This window comes from Rhinatrema bivittatum, chromosome 10 (assembly GCF_901001135.1).
Source record: "Rhinatrema bivittatum chromosome 10, aRhiBiv1.1, whole genome shotgun sequence".
NCBI classification, from domain to species: domain Eukaryota; kingdom Metazoa; phylum Chordata; class Amphibia; order Gymnophiona; family Rhinatrematidae; genus Rhinatrema; species Rhinatrema bivittatum.
Genome location: NC_042624.1, coordinates 70,966,890 through 70,984,581, shown reverse-complemented (window position 1 = coordinate 70,984,581; position 17,692 = coordinate 70,966,890). Strand labels below are relative to the sequence as shown.

At 44.0% G+C, this 17,692-nt stretch overlaps 1 long non-coding RNA gene across 1 annotated transcript in view; it reads right to left on the bottom strand.

Moving 5' to 3' along the window:
• LOC115100448 overlaps positions 1-16,969 on the bottom strand; it is a 326,935-nt gene extending 309,966 nt beyond the window's left edge. Inside the window, exons 1-2 of the long non-coding RNA XR_003859068.1 lie at positions 16,836-16,969; positions 15,451-15,532 (exon numbers count right to left, since the gene is read on the bottom strand). This is a non-coding gene — a long non-coding RNA (uncharacterized LOC115100448). The remainder of the gene's footprint in view (positions 1-15,450; positions 15,533-16,835) is intronic.
• Positions 16,970-17,692: the final 723 nt, after the last annotated feature.

Sequence of the window (17,692 nt, the reverse complement as noted above, 5' to 3'; positions counted from 1 at the left end):
ATCCCATAGAGCTATATAACAAATACCTGCATTATGCATGCTTCGGTTTTGTAAGAAATAGTTCTATGTCCTGTTTAAGCAAACATAGGATGCACAAGTGTCCCAATTTTTTTTAATTTGGCAGAAGGCAGAAAAAAATGACTGAATATCAAACATGGCACACATGGGCAGATGTAGGATTTTAAAGAGGGTGTGGGGGGAGGGGGGAGGAAGGGTACAGGTAGTTCAGGACCCCTCCCTCATCTTCCTTTCTGCTTTTTCTTCTCCTCTCATCCTTCCAGGATATTCTCTACCCACGCTCTCCCATTTTTATCTACTCTTGCCTCCAAGATCTCCTCAATCTCCCATCTCCCTTAAATTAATCTCCAACTCCCCCCTTAATTTCTTTTCCCCTTGTGGAAAATTTCAGGACTTCCAGCTGTGAATTCCTGGGTTAGTTCTGCAGACAGCTGCTATAAGGTTTGGAGTGCGCTGTTTAAGCTAGGCAAAATAGTAGAAGCTGCTTGGGTCTGGACATGTGACAAAGGGGGCTAAGCAGCAAACCAACATAGGCCAGTAATTCAGAGGGAATCCCACCTGTATCAATGCATTGTGGCTGACACGCAGTTAGAAAAAGAAACTCTCTCATTTACTCTTATAATGCAAGAAGGCAGTGAGAGCTAAGGCTACAGATCCAAAGACGACGTATGGCTATTGCACGCTAGGATGATTGAATATATATTTATTAGGAGCTAAAGTATTACCTTATATACAGGCCGATGCAATACAGTGCGTTCAGCTGAGTGCACTGGTTTACCTCCGGTTGGATGCGCATTTTGGACGTGCGTCCACGGGGCCTTACGTTATTAGTGGATTAGTGCGTCCACAACGCGCGTCCAACACGCAGCAAAACTAATAGCGCTCATCACATCAAATGCATGTTGATGAAGCTATTAGCTATTCTCCCCAGACGCAAAACAAACAAACAAACAAATAAATAAATAAAATAAATAGTGCGCCGGACTCACACATTTTTACGTTCAGAGCAGGCTTTAATTTCTCAGCAGCCCAAAAAGTTGAACAGAAAAGCAGAAAATACTGCTTTTCTGTACATCCTCCAACTTAATATCGAGGTGAGCGTCTATTCTCCGAACCTGAGGCTGTGCACCAGTTAGGAAAACAGACGGCGATAAATTCAGCTTCCATTTTCTCAACCCACTGACAGCCGACCTCTTCTGCCAAAGACCCTAGCACCTCCTCCGGGCACTGAACACTGAGCGCCTGCTTTCGACGCACTTTTATTGCATCGGCCCCTTTGTCTTAAGCGTGATTACAATTTTTTTCTTTACGTTTTTAAATTTAAAGCAGAGAAATGCAAAGCCAGACTAGGGGGGCCTTCCGGGAAAAATCCCACCAAGTTTCCCCTTAAGGGATTTTCCATACCCTTAAGATTCCTCTCCATCTTCTCCTACCGACCAGGGTCTTCGTCATCTCCTTCACTTTTAAATTCCTCTGCCTCTCTCTCTTCCATTTCCTGAGGGTTTTTCTTCCTCTCTCCCTAAGGGTGTGCAGCAAAACATTTTCTTGTTTTCTTTTTTTTCCCCCCATGAGGATAGTTTCGTTTTAAGGGAACTGGCTTAAATAATGCTAAGGGGAAGACTAGAGAGAGACTGTGGGGCCCATGGGATGTGGAAGGCCATCTTGTGGGGGTGCAGCGGGGAAGGCCTTAAGAGAGAACTTTATTTTAAATGGCAGCTGGCCTTTTTTTTTTTTTTATGGAAGTGGCAATATACAAAATGAAAGAAAAATCAACATTTTGTTCATTTTTCTTTCGCTTGGAAAGCAGAAACAAGCACAATAGGAACTGTTGTTTCAAATGACAGCTCATCCCTATCTCCCCCTACAATCTCCCAAATTCTTCTTCATCTGCCCCTCCTCTTCTTCAGGGTCCCTTTCATTTTGGGGAGCCTCGTACAATGGAGTGGCAGGCCAGCATGGTGGAGACGCGATGAGCATGTGCACCCTGTCCCCTCTGCTGCTCTTCCCCCCGTGTAAACAGAAATCAGAGAAGGGAGAAGGGGAGCAGTCGCACACCCGGAGTGCAGCTTACTGTGCCCCCCATGCTACCAGGCTGCTGTCACTGCCAGTGATCACATTCCCGGGAAGGAGGGGAGTCAGAGGAAGGACGACCTTTCAGACATGCTAACGCCCGCTATTGCTTTTACCAAGGCTGTGTCTCGTATTTGGGGGGATGTATCGGAGGCTAGAGGCAAGTGTAGGAAACAGGGGGCTCACATGTCAGAGAGGAAGGCAAAGGGAAATCTTTGTAAGAGTAAGGAGGATAAATTATTGATGCGAACATTTAAAATCCCAGGTCTTGCATAAAAGTGTTCGTTATAGTATGGAGTCAATTGGCATCTAGGACTTTCCTCCATTCTTTGCCTATCAAAAAACAATCTTCATTGAATAAGGCTCTCAATCTTTATTTTAGAAAGGAACCAAATTCCCACTTTCAGATTTTAATTATATATATAATCCAAGCCCAATTCTTCACAATATTAATGTCAAACGAAACCTCAAAATACAATACCAGCCAAAGAAAGCAGCAGAAACTGCATGTGTAAAAGATACAATGAGCTTTTTGTGCTTGCCTTTCAATCCCTCCATTAACGGGATTGATTCCTCTTTCCTGATAAAGTGTTAACATTCTCTTGCAAAGTCATGCAAAATTACGAAGTGAATGCATCATTCCTACTAGCCAGCTCACTGCTACAGCTGACCAAGTACCATTGCTTATGAAACCAATCTGTTTGGCTGAAAGATTGCATCTGTCCCGCTTACCAAACTTAAAAGTAGTTTAAACACTTACAGATAATTAAGAAGTGATTCTAAATCATACCGGCACTTACCTGGACAAATCCTAGGATTTCAAAAATCCCACTGGTTTCACCAGCCCTGAGTTATCCAGATAAGTAGCTAGCCAGCCAGCTAACTACTTAGAGGCTGATGCAATAAAAAGCTAGGAAATAGGGCGCCGAAAAGTCAGCGCCCGCTTTCCTAACGCGCACATGGCGCCCACAAGGGGGGGGAGGGCGCCATGCTATAACCAAATTAGGGGGTTGCGCTAGCAAGGAGGCACTAGGATCGCTTGCGCGACCATAGTGCCTCCTTGCTAACGCGACCCCACTGCGGCTGCCAGTTATGAAGACCGACGCCGGTAAACTTGGCGTTGGTCTTCATAACTTGGCCATCTGCAGAGGTTTTTTTTTTTTTTTTTGCTTAAGAAAATAAGTACAGAAAAGCAGTTTTTACTGCTTTTCTGTACTTCTTTTACCTGCGCTCAGCTATTAACGCCTGCTCCAGGCAGGCGTTAATAGCTGAGCGCAAACTTTTTTTTTTGCATGTGGAGTGAAAAAGCAATAGGCTCATTCACATGCATTTGAATGTGATGAGTGCTATTGCATTCACTTTGCATCCTATGCATGTTAAATAGGCGCTAATCCCCCTGTTGCACTAGGGGGTGGATTAGTGCCTATTTAACCCGCATCAGAGTGCGGGTTATACAGTGCACCCAAGTGAGCGCACTGTATTGCATTGGCCCCTTAGAGTGATAACTCAGGGGTGTTCAGAGGGGGTTTGGGGGTAAATATATCTGGCTAAGGGGGTCATTTACTAAACTGTGGTAAAACGCATTACTGCACTAATGTATGGAATTTGTAATTCCACACGTTATCTGTAACTTAAAAACCTGGCATCTCGCAACTATTTAGACAAGTTGATTTGCATTCAAGTGCAAGCAAATCAGTTCATTAATAGGGCTTTAGTATGCTAATCAAATAATATGGCTTGCCTTAAAATTCACAAGTTGCATTATTTGATGCAAGTTAACACCTCAAAGGAGTGTAGGTAGCTTTCTCCTGGAAGTCATGGGATGCTCCCTGGACTCTTCCTTAAACCTGGCAAGAGAAGGCACATGGTATACGTGTTCAGGAAGGCTTTTCCAGGTGCTTGGTGCAGCAAGCTGGAAGGCACAGAGTCGAGATTTAGCAATTGAGAAAAAGGGCATACAGATGAGCAGCTTCCGTTTACCCACTGAGCGAAGTTTGGGAAGAGGGGCACACGGGGAAATCAGAGAGAGAGGGGTAATGTGATGCTGCAAGTGAAGGCAAGAAGCAGCAGTTTAATTATGCAGAAGTGGATAGGCAGGTTACAAAATCATGGTAGCACCGGAAGACGATAAAGCATGCTGCTGAGTTTTGAACAGATCGTTCAGCAGCAGACCCATGAAGAGCAAGGCGCAGTAGTGAGAGATGATGAGAAAGCAGGTAAGGATTCTGGAGGTATTTTCATACAGACAGGGATGGATTTTGGAGAGGCTGTACTTTTTGGCCATGTTGTGGATGTGCGAGGGGAGGAACGAGAGGAGTCAGAGGACACCAAAGTTGTGGGCCAAGGGAAAGGCAGAAGATTGCCTTGTTATTTACAGAGATTGAGAAAGGGGGAATGGGGAAGTGGCTTTGGAGGGGAACGGTAAACTAAGAAGTTCTTTTTTGGCTATGCTGAGTTGTAGGTGATGATGGAAACATCCAGGCAGTAATGGTGGACAAGCAGGCTGAGACTTGCACAGAAGTAGATCTGAAAGTCATTCACATGCACATAATATTGGAAGCCAGGGGAGGAGATCAGCTTACCCCGAGTGCAGAGAGAGAAGAGGACCCAGGGCTGAGCTTTGAGATATGCCAACCAATAAAAGGATAGTAGTGGAAGAAGATCCATCAGAAGATACCTCTCCTAATGCACTTTGTGTAACAGGAGAACCAAGATAGAATTGAATCTCAAAGTCCATGTGAAATCTGGGTGGTAAGGAGCAGATGATAGTTAATAGTGTCAAAAGCAGCAATAGGTCTAGGTCATTGAGGATAAATACAGAGTAAAGGCCCTCAGCCTTGGCCATGAGGAGTCACCAGATACCTTGGTAAGGGCTATCTCTGTGGCATGGAAGGTGGAATCCAGACTGGAAAACGTTTACGATATCTTGATGTGATCACACTTCTAGTATTAGCTAGGAAAGCAGGGGGTCACAATCAGTCCTGGGGCTAAGTCTCTGTACAGTCCAAACAGCCGCAGGGTGTGGATTCTCCATTAGAGTGCGATGGATAGACCTCCAGGGTCCAAAGTGTGTGTGAGGGGAGGGCTCTTCCCAGCACAATACCCAAGGTACATCAGATTCTTCAAACTCCTAAATTTCCTCCTAGCACAGAGACTCTAATGGGGATCTCCAGATGAAGAAAAAACTGCTTATTCTCACTTTCTCTCTCCAGGTAGCAGATCTTTTGGATGAAATGTCTAAGGCAATAGGGCAAAAACTATTTTCCTTTCCCTACTCTTGGGCAGGAGAAACAGCTGCAAATTTATTCGCAAAGCCAAAGGAAAAAAATCTTCATAAAAATCCTCAATCACCCAGAATAGAGTCATTCCATTTATTCACTGAGTGTGAGATGGAACAAGAAAAGCTCCTCTCATCCTAATCCTTCCCAAAGGCAGGGGGATTTTCCTTTCTTGAGACAAGACCAGGAGATCCAGGGAAAAGTATCAAAAAATTAAATCCAATAATCCTCAACAAACTGCAAAAACTCTGAGGCAATCAACTAGCCAGGGTGTGGACCGAGATTGAAACTGCCTCCTTCCTATTCTGGAAACAAAAAGGTCTTGATGTCCGGTTCACCAGAGATTGGGAAGCAAAGAAAGATACAATCTTATCCTTTCTAATTCCTATAAAAAATGCCTGGCTGAACCCCCACTCTGCCCGTCTTTGAGCGGACAGGAGCTCGCCGCTCCATCAGACCTCACAGGAGGTGCTGTAAGGAACGCTAAACGCTTCTCTCCTAACTAGGAGGGGTGGCGCCATTTTTAAAAGTGTCGGAGTCCAGGGTAGGAGCGACTGGGCATTGCTCCCACCCTTTCTGGAGGATCGGGAAAGGGTAAGTGGGTGCTGGGGTGGGATTTTAAAAGGCGGGGGAAGAAGAGAAAGCAAGCCCCAAGCCCCAGGCCTGCTCCAGGCTGGTACGGGGCAGGCAGCAGCAGGTTGGCATCAGCACCGGGCCGGCTCAGGACAGGTAGGCCTCAGCCCCTGCCAGGGCCCCCAGAAGCCAGGTTTTCTAACGAATGTAAAAAAAAAAAAAAAAAAAGAGAAATCCCCCCCACCAAAATGAAAAAAAACAACAAATATAAAAAAAATGGGGGCTGCACATCCCTAACTCCTAACCTCATGTCTTAGGGTAGGGCCATCTAATGGAGATCCCAAAGGCGTCTCTAACACTGAGATGCAAGAAAGCTGAAACAGCAGAAGTAAATTGTTTGCTCTGTCTCTGGCTGCTTCGTTCTCCTCCTCTCCTCTTCCCCTATCTCCTTCCCTCTCTTTTACCTGTAGCAGTTTGTACTCAAATTCTGCTGGCTGTGTGGATTTTCAGACTGAGGTGCTTGGGGCTAAATTTCATGCATTAACAACCAATGAACAGGGAATAAAAACTAGTCAATTACATGCTATAATTAACTTACGGGGAAGAAAACATGCAAAAGCAGCCAAGTTGTGCGCCGAAGACAGATTTTTTTTTTTTTTTTTGCCATTGTCCTTGTACGGCACGCAGCAATCCTCCAGGGTGAACCTCCCCCCTCTCCCCGTCCCTGCTGTGACTGTGCTGGAGCCTGCTGCATTCACTGACTGAGCAATTTTCAAACTGTACAATGCCAGACCAATGAATAATGTTCATGCCGTCATCGCCGCTAGTGTAACCTGCAAAAAAAAAAAAAATCTTCTACTTCTAACCTCTTTTCCATCTGAATCTTTGCTCCTTTAAGCCTCTGCCGTCCCCATCTGTTGTCAGTAGCTGGAGGGCACTCCTAAGTAGAAAATCTATAGCAGCTTTAATTACTGTCCCAAAAGTTGTCAGTTGCTCTGCTGTAATCACCCTGCAAGTGCCAGGAACCTTAAGAAATGATGAAATCGCCACAGCACTGAAAAAGCGATACAGCTTGGATCCGTCTGAGGACGCGGGGAGTTGAAATATTAGATGTCATTTTGTGAAATGGAACCTACGGATTGCACCTGTGTCTATTCTATGACTTCCAGGACATATTTCTTTTAAGCATCGAGTTACTGTGCACAGAAAATAAAACGCGATGCTCTGGAAGGTCAATATTCAGTAACCTGGAGAGTAGAGAAATTATCTGGATGAAGTTACCCAGCTAGCCAAATATTCAGTGGCACTCATACTTGGCTAAAATTACCCAGGATAAGTTATTCAGGCAACACTGCCATTCACTGGGCTTTTGAATATAGGAAGAAAAAAAAAAAAAAAAGTAAAAGACAGCAGCACCCCAGTCTGCCCTTTCTCCTGGCTCCCCCCCCCCCCCCCCCAGGCTAAAAAAAAATGTAGCACATGTTATGTTGAGTGGCCCTCCTCTTGGCTCCCAGGATAAAAATATATCACAGGCCAAGTGGCCCCCCATACCCCCCCCCCCCCCAAGATATTTCAACAAAGGTAATACAGGCCAAGTGGTAACAATCCCCTCCCCCATCCCCCCAAAATTGCACTGGAAGCTCAATGGGGCTTCACTGTCAGAGAAGGGCCCAATCCAGTTCAGAGCTCAGTGACAGGGAAGGAGCCAGTGCCCTAAGAGTGGGTCCTGGCTGATTCACTGACCCTGAAGTGAATACATGAATGCTAGTGCTGGCACCTGTTAGCCGTACTGGCACTTAATATTCATCCTAGCAGGAGCCACGATTGGTGCCCACATGGGAGACTGTGTTTACCTTTTTCTGTCCGAAACTGTGGCATGGTTTGCCCTCAGAGTTGACAATTGTCAAGATTACTTGAAGTTTCGTAAAGATGTGAAAGCAAGGCTTTTTAGGAGGGTTTTCCTCAGAAATGTATTTTATCTTGCGTTCTGTTTTATTTAGTGTAACTGATGTGTATTGTGTACATGTGAATGTTCTTTGCTCAGGAATTTTTTTTAAATACTGCGTGTGCAAGAAGTGTGAATAATTGAGTGTCCCTTTTCCTAACCGGCTGACAGCCACCTCTCCCAGGCACCTGCTGCTGAGGAGGCGCTAGGGGTGTGCAAGTTCCCCTAGTGCCTCCTTTTTATCGCGGCACCCAATTTAAATATTAAATTGGGATTCCGGGACAGGTAGAACAGCATGTGTTAATGGAACAGGCGCTCAATCATGAGCACCCGTTTAACGCGCGCCAATATTGCATCGGCCTGACAGAGTGTGTATCTGTGTCAGAGAGAAAGATACAATCTTTGTGTGTGTCTCTCACTCTCTCTGACACAGACACTCTTTCTGACATGCTACTGTTGTACTGCTGCTTATGTGCTCACACAGTGAGTGCCCCCAGTCCAGCACTGCTGCATCCTGGTGTAAAGTTCCTGTTTGCTGCTAAACCTTCCCCATTCTGCAGCAGCCCCCTCCCTTTCCCAATCCCATTCTCTAGGAGACTCACTGGTTCCACAGTCAGTTGCTTCTCTCAGAGCTCAGAACAGTCACCTCAGATAGAAGCCTCCTCAACCCTGCATAGGCACTTCCTTCTGGCTTAGCCCCTTCCTTCCTATGCCTGTAAGTAAATAAATAAGACAGTAGCTAGACAGAGTGGCAGTAAGACTTCTATGGTGCTTTCAGTCATCGTGTCACTCACAGAAATTTTGGAAAGCCCCATAAAGGCAGATTAATTTTCAAAAGGAAAAGCTTTTCTATCAATTCTGGCACCAGCCTTGAACAATGAGGACTCACAATGTCTAATGCCTTTGAGAAAACATGTTCGCAAGGCTTGTTGCTTGTTGGCTGGTGGGCAGAAAAGATAATGCTAAGCCACCTTGGTCATCAGGCCATGTGCCCAATATGTCCTCAATGGATTCTTATTAGATAGTGTCCCAGAAATTTCTGCTGGGGTTTCCTTTGCTGTGGAGGGCAAGGATCTTTCTTGACAGCTGCTTTAGCTGTTTCCTGTGTCAGAAGAGATGGTTCTTCGGGAGCAACATGGCTTTGGCCTATGGAGATGAGGTGGTCACTACTCTGGGGCCACTTTTTCCAGCTTCCCCACTATGCCTCTGCTCTTATGCTCCTGTTCATGCATCCTAGCTGCCAGGATCTCCTTCATGTATGTGAGATGCAGGGACTGGAGGGCAAGACTTTCTTTCATCCATGGATCACAAAGTGTAGTAAATATGCAAGTATTGTTTTGTGTCAGATTTCAGTTTCACTTGCAACTGCTGCAGCAAAGATTCCACAAACTGCAATACTTCTATTATTCCCTTTTTAACTTTTCCTCCAGAATATTTACGATAGGGATGACCCAACCGAGAGTAGCACTTCCACAACTCAGTTCCTCCATGTCACCCCTTCTAACAAACTAGTTCAGAACAAATCGAAAATAGACGTTTTCATTATGAAAAACACTTGTTACAAATGATTGCATATCCCTATTTGTACCTATTATGTGTGTCCGAGTATCCATTTCCCCAATATGAACCATAATCAAAGGAAATTTTAACAAATCCTAATTTATTAGGCTCCTGGGATTGTGTTCTTGATACACAAGATTCTGAAAGCTGGATTGCCCCATCTGTAAAGAAGGCAGCAGTTACTAATGGATCCCATCTGCGATGGAATCCATCCCACCAGGCAATGAACATTTGTATGGTAAAGAGGGCAATAGCAAAGCCCATTCTGTGTCCAATAGACATTCGAGGAAAGGATTTTGGTAACTGAGCTCATCTCACTGCTATCAAAGTTGGATGGCTCAACTTTCAGATCCTATTTTCAAAGATATTTTAGAGCATGATATTAAAAATGAATGCGTAAAGTCCAAATGAAATCCATTAGATTGAATGGATTTTATTGGCAGAACAGAACAAATATATTCATTCTTTTTAACCAAACTGAAGGACAATTTTCTTAATATAAGCTAACTGATTACCCTACAAGCATGAGGAGTAACAGTGATTGGTAGATCCCATCCTACAAGTTGTAAGGATTTTCATTGGAAGAAGTGTGGTGAGTAGATGGGGTGATACGGGGAGAGACGAGGATGGGACAGAGACTCACAGGAAGGAAAGGGAAGGGATTTATTGTATACCAGGAGTGTATACTCTAATTAGGAGAAGGCTAAACAGGCCAACTTTGGAGCAAGTATTGCTTCTAGTCCTCATCCAACAAGATGAGCTCAGTCATCATAGGAAGGTAGGTGGGAGTAAGAAAAAGAAAAAAAAGAAGAAAACAGATGTGCAGAGCCTCTGATACATAGAAATGAAATAGCGGCTGTGGAGGACCTGTCTGTGAAAGTGAGTTTCCCATCGATCAACAGCTGTAGTTCCTTTAAGGAGAGGCTGCTGCTTCTACAATAAAAGGCAATTGCTTTAATTGATTGATTATTTTGCTGAGCTCCCTATGTGTGGCTTACGGGAATCCTTTATCTTTCAATGCTTTTGAAATGATGGAGTAAATTGCAAGCAGGAGCCTTTTAATCAGCGTTTCCATTGGAAATGGATAGAGAAATGCTATCATTAAACTTCTTGATTACACTTAGGGGTGTGCTGGAAGGACAGAGACATGGCGGGCATGCAGCACACACTGCCAGCTGGTGAAAGCTGGCAGAAAGTGGTGGGAGAGTGGTCCTTTGAATGCTAGACAGAGTTTGGCTTGTTTTGACCAATACTGCTAATTAGAAATATGCATGGAAAAAAAAATCTTCAGGTTGGTTTGTTATTTTGGTTCATTTGCTATTTTAAATTTGTTTTATTCCTTTTGGTTCCCAAGATAATTAATTTATTTTGTTAAGTCATTTAATTCATTTCCATTAAAAATCAATGAGAGCAGCAAATCATCCTGTTTTGGACTATAACACTGGGGTTATCTCCCCAAGATTAATGAAACTTGCAGGGAAGCATCAGACGCAGAGGGAAGAGCACTCCAAAGCACAGACAATGGCGTGAATTGTCCAAGGCACCGAAAGAGGGGAAAAGGGCAACAACAGTGACAGGAACACCACAAGGGGCAAAACAGTCCATATAGGGGCAGGAACACCACAAGACCCCAGGAGAAGGGCAAAACCAGCACCAACAGTGGCAGAAACATCCCAAGGCACCATGAGAGGGGCAAAGCAGCACCAACAGTGACAAGAACACCTCAACGTACCAAAATAGGGACAAAGGGCACAATAATAGTGGCACGAAAAGCCCCAGGCACCAATGCCAAGAGCAAAGCATAGGCAACACCCAAAGACACTGATTTCACGGCAAGGCGGCAAGAGGGAGTGGCATCAAAAACCCCCACAGCAAAGACAGTAGAATGACACAGCAAGTACCGTGATATGAAGACCTCAATGGACCGTGAGAGATGCAGAAGGTATGGAAAGGATCAGCTTATTACTGGTATCAGCATGATTGTCATTATTATTCTTATGTTGCCTGCTCAAGCGAAATTGCACTTTAGGTATTCAGAGGCTTGATTCTAAATGACGTTTTGGGCAAACTCATATACCAGAAGATACCAATAAACATAGGTACTGTAAGGGAATTTGAAAATAACTTTGAAGAACGAGTCCTAGTGGGCATGAAAGCATAACAGATAAAAAGGGTAAGGTCTGTGCAATATGCTCGGAGGATTCAGACAGACGGCACAGTTAATTAGATCAGGAATGCTAGATCACTTGTGTCATGTGTAATTAATCCTTACACCCAAAGTATTGAGTAAAAGCCAAAGCAGTAGGAATGGAGGCAAAAATATTGCAAGGTACCAACAGAGGAACAAAGCCGCATGAGCCCCGGTGTTAAAAACCCCAAAGCACAGGCGCAGAGGAAGGCAGCAAGCAAAGAGCCACCAACATCCCAAGTGACATTTTATTTACTACCCTTTAACCAAAAGATATCAAGGTAAGATACAGAAAATACATATACAATAATAAACACAAATAGCCAAAGAAAAAAAAAAATTCCCCCCTTCCATACAGAACAGCATATACTTGCTGCATTAAAAGCTTAAGGCCATTATCCAGACACTTGAGAAAATGAAAAGAAATAGCCAACTTTTGACCTGCTTCCTAAACCTCTCTCTCAAGTCTTCTGGAATAGCATTCCATGAGGCCGGGGCAGCCTTAAATGGCTGATCTTATAGATGCCAGGCACACAGTTGATAAAGGCGGCAGCACCAGCAGATTTTATTGAGAAAATCTAGACTGCCTAGTAGGAATGTAAAGGTCAGACTAGCAGCTAAATATTTGGGCTCCCCTCTGCGGAGACATTTAAAAGTCAAACAAAGGATTTTAAATTTAAGACGGCTCTCAACAGGGAGCCAGTGTAACTGCTGCAGTGTTAGATTAATATGATCACTCCTAAACCCACCAGCTAGGGATGTACAATCAACATTTCCTATTTCATTATAAAAATGGAACAAAATAAAAAAAAACAAAAAACAAACTACATTTTGTTTTTCTTTTGTAAGGAACACTGCCAAAATTAAAAAAAATAAAAAAAACTCTGTTGCTGGATCAGTGCTCTCTGAGGTCTCTCCAAATCTTCCCCCCCAAAAAAAAGCTGCCAGGGTCTTTCCCTGCCCCCGCTAACCTCCTTCTGTGGGGGCCCTGAACATTGCTTCCTGCTTCTCCTGGAGCTGCTGCTCATCCTTCGTACTCTGGTTAAAATGCTCCGCTCCTTTCCTGCACATCTCTAACAGTTCCTATTAGACAAAAAAAAACTGTCACCCTTCTTGGCCCCCTAGCCCCCACTCATCCTTTACTGCGTCATGCTGTCGATGAGGAAAGCATCGGACCCCCCTGTTGTTCCCTGATCATGATCCTGCCACCATCTATAACCCTGAAATTGGGAAAGGTCATGTGTTTCCAGCCTAGCCGCCAGATCTCCATCATCGCCCTTGCTGCTGCTACAGTATGGGCTGAAGTGTGGCTCTGCATCACCAGCAGTGGTGGTCTGACGGGCCTGACCCTGCCTCACCCAGCTGCCACCAGCGTACTGGCAGGGAGCGGTGGACACGCGCACCATTCGGGCTGGTCCACATGGCACTACTAGTGAAACGGATGCTACTCCCTTGTGTCTTGGCCTGCTGCACCTGCATCCAGGTATGGCGCTGCGTGTACAGGCTGGAGCTTGCTCACCTAACAAATACTGTCCTGTCAGACACTCTTTGTAACTGGGGGGGGGGCTAAAAAGTGCAGCAGCTGCTTAAGTCCCACCTGGTCCATCCAGGGAAATCATTTCCCCACTGTACCATGTCACTGCTTTTAATGCTGTCTGCCTTTCCCCCTTGGGACAATGATGTGGAACACCGCCCCATATGCTCTATAATGGCTTGTCACTGGCATGTGAGGGAGAGCTGCTGGTCTGCCAACTCGCTGGGGGCAAGGGGGCGCGGGTATTAGTTTGGAGGACGATCTTCCCCTTTGCTGCCTCTGCTAGGAGTAGAGGATGGACTCCCCAGACCAGTACTAGCCTCCCCTTAAACCAAAATTAAATTTGTTTCTTTTTTTCCTGCAAATGATACACATAACCGTATCCTGTATTGATCCTACACTGCCACACTTACTCACAGACAGAAAATTATGGAAGAACTAGGTGCAGTTTTTATCCATTACACTAGAGGGCAGGAGTGCAAGGGACAGAAATATGCGTTTCTGGAAAGGGCTATGAGGGAATGAGTGAGAATCTAGTGTAGCAATTGGGCACTTCTAGATATAACTGCCTGAAATATATGTACCCCAGGCTTTTAAAAATTATTTATTTGAACACAAAGCAGCAATGTACTCATGGAACATACTTTTAAAAGATGCACCTGCTATGAGCCATGGAATATGTAAATTGGCTGGCTGGTTTTAGGCAGAGAGAGACATATTAGTTACTAGAACCGAGTCACAGACCATGGAAAACTTTTCCGGTTAAAAAATGGTCATTAAATAAAGAGAACCCACATAACTTGGGAAGAATTACAGCATTTTCTAAGCAATTAAATCTCTCCGTCTCATTTCTGCACTTCTGAACTCACTCCTGACCCCCCTTCCCCTGCTCCCATAGCAGCAGAAATATGAGCAAAGCATTATAACCAAAGAAAAACATATTGGACTTTATTTGTGGTTTGGGAAATCCAGTTTGACCACTGCACTTCGCTTAGTCAGTACAGAAGAAACATACATCATCAAGCATGGGAATACAATTTACTGCCTTGCCAATAACACTTCGTCTTAGGACCTGCTTTGGCGTTTACAGAAAAATAACACAAAATACTAAGCATAGTAATGCTTTGCCAGAGCTAATAAACCATTTCCCTACCGTGGCTAATAAACCATTTCCCTACCGTATGTCCAAGTAGTGTATATTGTCTCTTATTAAATCACAAGGCAAGCACGTGGCAAAATGGATGCTATCACCACACACCCTGTAAGCTGAACACATGACATTTTCTCAACTATCAGGTACATCTCTCTTTACTAATCGTATTAAGAGGGTAATTTTCAAAGGCCTGTGTAGAGCTATACAAGTACCACCTGCAGACCTTAGCCTGAACTGTTAAAGCGGTCTTGTGAGCATAAGTCCGCTTTGAAAATTCCAGGGTGTGCGCAGAACCACCAGTGCCCACGTACATGCAAAGATTGGCGGCCGATCTTGAGCAGGTGTAAGCGCGTGCAGGTAGATTTACGCGCGTGTTTTTGAAAAGTGAAAGTACGAGCTTAGTTTCTCTGCCCCCCCACCTCCAGCATTCCTCTTTTTGGTGCGCCCAGAGCGCTTCTGCGCATATAGTTTTACCTGCACAACCGTCTGGGCCGTTTTCAATAATCCATTTATGTACAGGGTTTTATGCACTTAAATAGCTTTGAAAATTCACCTCTAAATATTTAGAAACAAACAAAAAAAAGGAGCTTTTCCTGTTGTGTGTAGATGGGTGGCTTATTCTACTTGCTCTAGTCAGCTTCCATGTTTGAGAAAATACTCTACTAGTACAGAGAGAAGGCACCTGAATGGCCTTGTACATGATATAACTATGTCTTCAGTAGCCATTAGAATCAAGCACAGGTACTTTTATTATTCAGATTTATTACCCACCTTTTTGAATTCTCACCTACCAACCCCACTTCTGAGAATCATGCACTCACTAATATTTACTAATCCAGGTGTCGGCAATGTCCCCCATAACCCACTATCTCCTACGGAGATGTTAGCATGTCACGCCTACATGTGAGGGAGGGGAAATAAAAGTCACAGGAAAGTCATCATAAGATTAGCACAGCCAGACTGCGGACGTTGAAAATGATTAAAGTACCAGCATTCAAGGAGCAGCAGAGTGCCAAGGGTTATTACCCCCCTGCTCTAACCAGACCCCCTTCCACTATCCCCACCTCTAAAATAAAACCACACACCAATCAATACTCCACCTTGTATTGCATTTTAGATTTAATTACTTACCTGTTCCAGGTCCAAGCTCAAGTTACAATTCAGGTAATGCAGTTATTTTCCTGCCCATGAGAGCTTACAATCCATGCTGTACCTGAGGTAATGGGGGATAAAGTGAGAAAAGGAGCCTCACTGGGGTTCTTGAACACTGCTGTCTCTTGTTCTCAGCCTGCTGCTCTCCTCTGCTCTTCTACCAGACCAAATGCTGAAACTTACACAATAATATTCTCTAACCTGACCCCCCCCCCCCCCTTTAATTAAAGATGAACAATAATTGCTAGCTTTAACCACTTCACTTCAAGTGCTAAGGTTACTCATTAACCATGTTGGACACAGATGTGAGGATGGGCAGATTAGATTGGCCTTATGGTCTTTAGTTCACATCAAAATCTATATTTCTGTTTCCACTTCTGATATTCACACATCAATATTTTCTAACCTACCCCTACTATCACTTTCACATCTGAGGACCATGCATCTTGATAGCCTCTAACTCGGGGTTGCAGCCCTGTATATACTGGATTGTGGCCTATCAGTGACTAAGATGCAACCCTTTTCCCATCCCTGCACTTTTCTTACTAGAAAGCTGTTCTATAGGAAGAGAGAGGAAGTGCTGCATCCCCATTCAGCTGCCATCTCATGGCTCCACACGGCTCCCCTTCCAGCCCCTGCTATTCATATGATGATCATTGATATCTTTGGGCACGGAGAATCATGCACAGGTGCGAGTTGGCAGTGCACGGTGAGAGGCACATTGGAAAAGAGAGTGAGCAATTGGTGAAGGGGCTAGTGAGTGAACAAGGATGGGAGTGTGATCAAAGGGGAATGGGAAGAGAGACAGCAAGGGAAGGTTGAGAGAGAGAGAGATCAAACAAGGGAATTGGAAAAAGAGAGAGTGAGCAAAGGGGAATGGAAAGCAAGTAGGGATGTGCATTTATTTTCAACAAATGCTAAGCCAAACCAAAAGTGGGACAATTTTGTTTTAGTTTGTTTTACCTTCAATGGAATGAACAATCACCCCCCACAATCCCAGTGTTTTGGGGATTCGTTCATTTTGAAAAATAGTACACACTATTTTCTGAAATGAATAAAAATGTAAGAAGCCAACAACAAAAGTAAATAAATAAAAAATGGAAAAAAAAATTTCCCTGTAGAGAAAAAAAATTGTTTAGTTTCAAAATTGATTTCATGGGGACCGCAATTAGTTTCTTTATTTTCAAAACATAAAGCAAAATAAGATTAATGTTTTAGTTTGATCGTTTTTCATTTGCCATTGAAGTCAATGGGGGAAATATTACATCCTATATTGGGCTCCAAAACTGGGGTTGCTAATCAACTGTTTGTCTTGCTCTTGTCCGCTCCCAAACCATTTTCTCAGTCCCTGCTCTTAAACTTACAGTCAGCACGGATAACCAGTTACAACTGCAGTTCCTCCTAATTTCCTGCAGTCCCCGTGGTAGAAATGGAAGTTGTCGGACCAAGGGGGAGCTCTTGTAACTACGGAATCCTGCAAGGTTCAAACATCAGCTGCTTGAACTGCACAGAGCTACTAGAGCCCCACAGTTCAAACAGCTTTTATATTCCACTGCAGGGGTTGCAGGAAGAGGCTTAGAGGATCTAGGAGGTACTGCAGCTCCTAGTACCTCCAAGATCCTCTAAGCCTCTTTGTGCAGTACATGGTGAGTCAGAGGAGAAAACTGGCATTTTTTTTTATAGTGGCTGCTGAGTCAGGGGAACTAACTAGGAGACTCAGGGCATGGGCCCATGTGCCCAGAGAAACTGATGCCCCTGTTTCAACGTATTATCAACGATGACATTTAGATCCTTTTCCTGAATGGTGACTCCTAATGTGGAACCTTACATTGTGTAGTTATAATTTGGGTTACTCTTCCCTAAGAGCATTACTTTGCATTTGTTCACATTAAATTTCATTTGTCATTTGCATGCCCAGTCTCCTAATTTTGCAAAGTTCTTTTGCAATTTCTCACAATCCTCTTGTGATTTAACAACTTTGAATAATTGTGTGTCATCAGCAAATTTGACCACCTCATTTGTTCTTTTCATTTCCAGGTCGTTTATAAATATATTAAAAAGCAGTGGTCACAGAACAGATCCCTAGGGTACTCCACTATTCACTTTTCTTAATTTGGAAAATTTACCATTTAGATCTGCTCTCTTCTATCTTTTAATCAGTTCCCAGTCCACAATAGGAAACTGTCTCCTATCCCATGACTTTTTAATTTCCTAAGAAGTC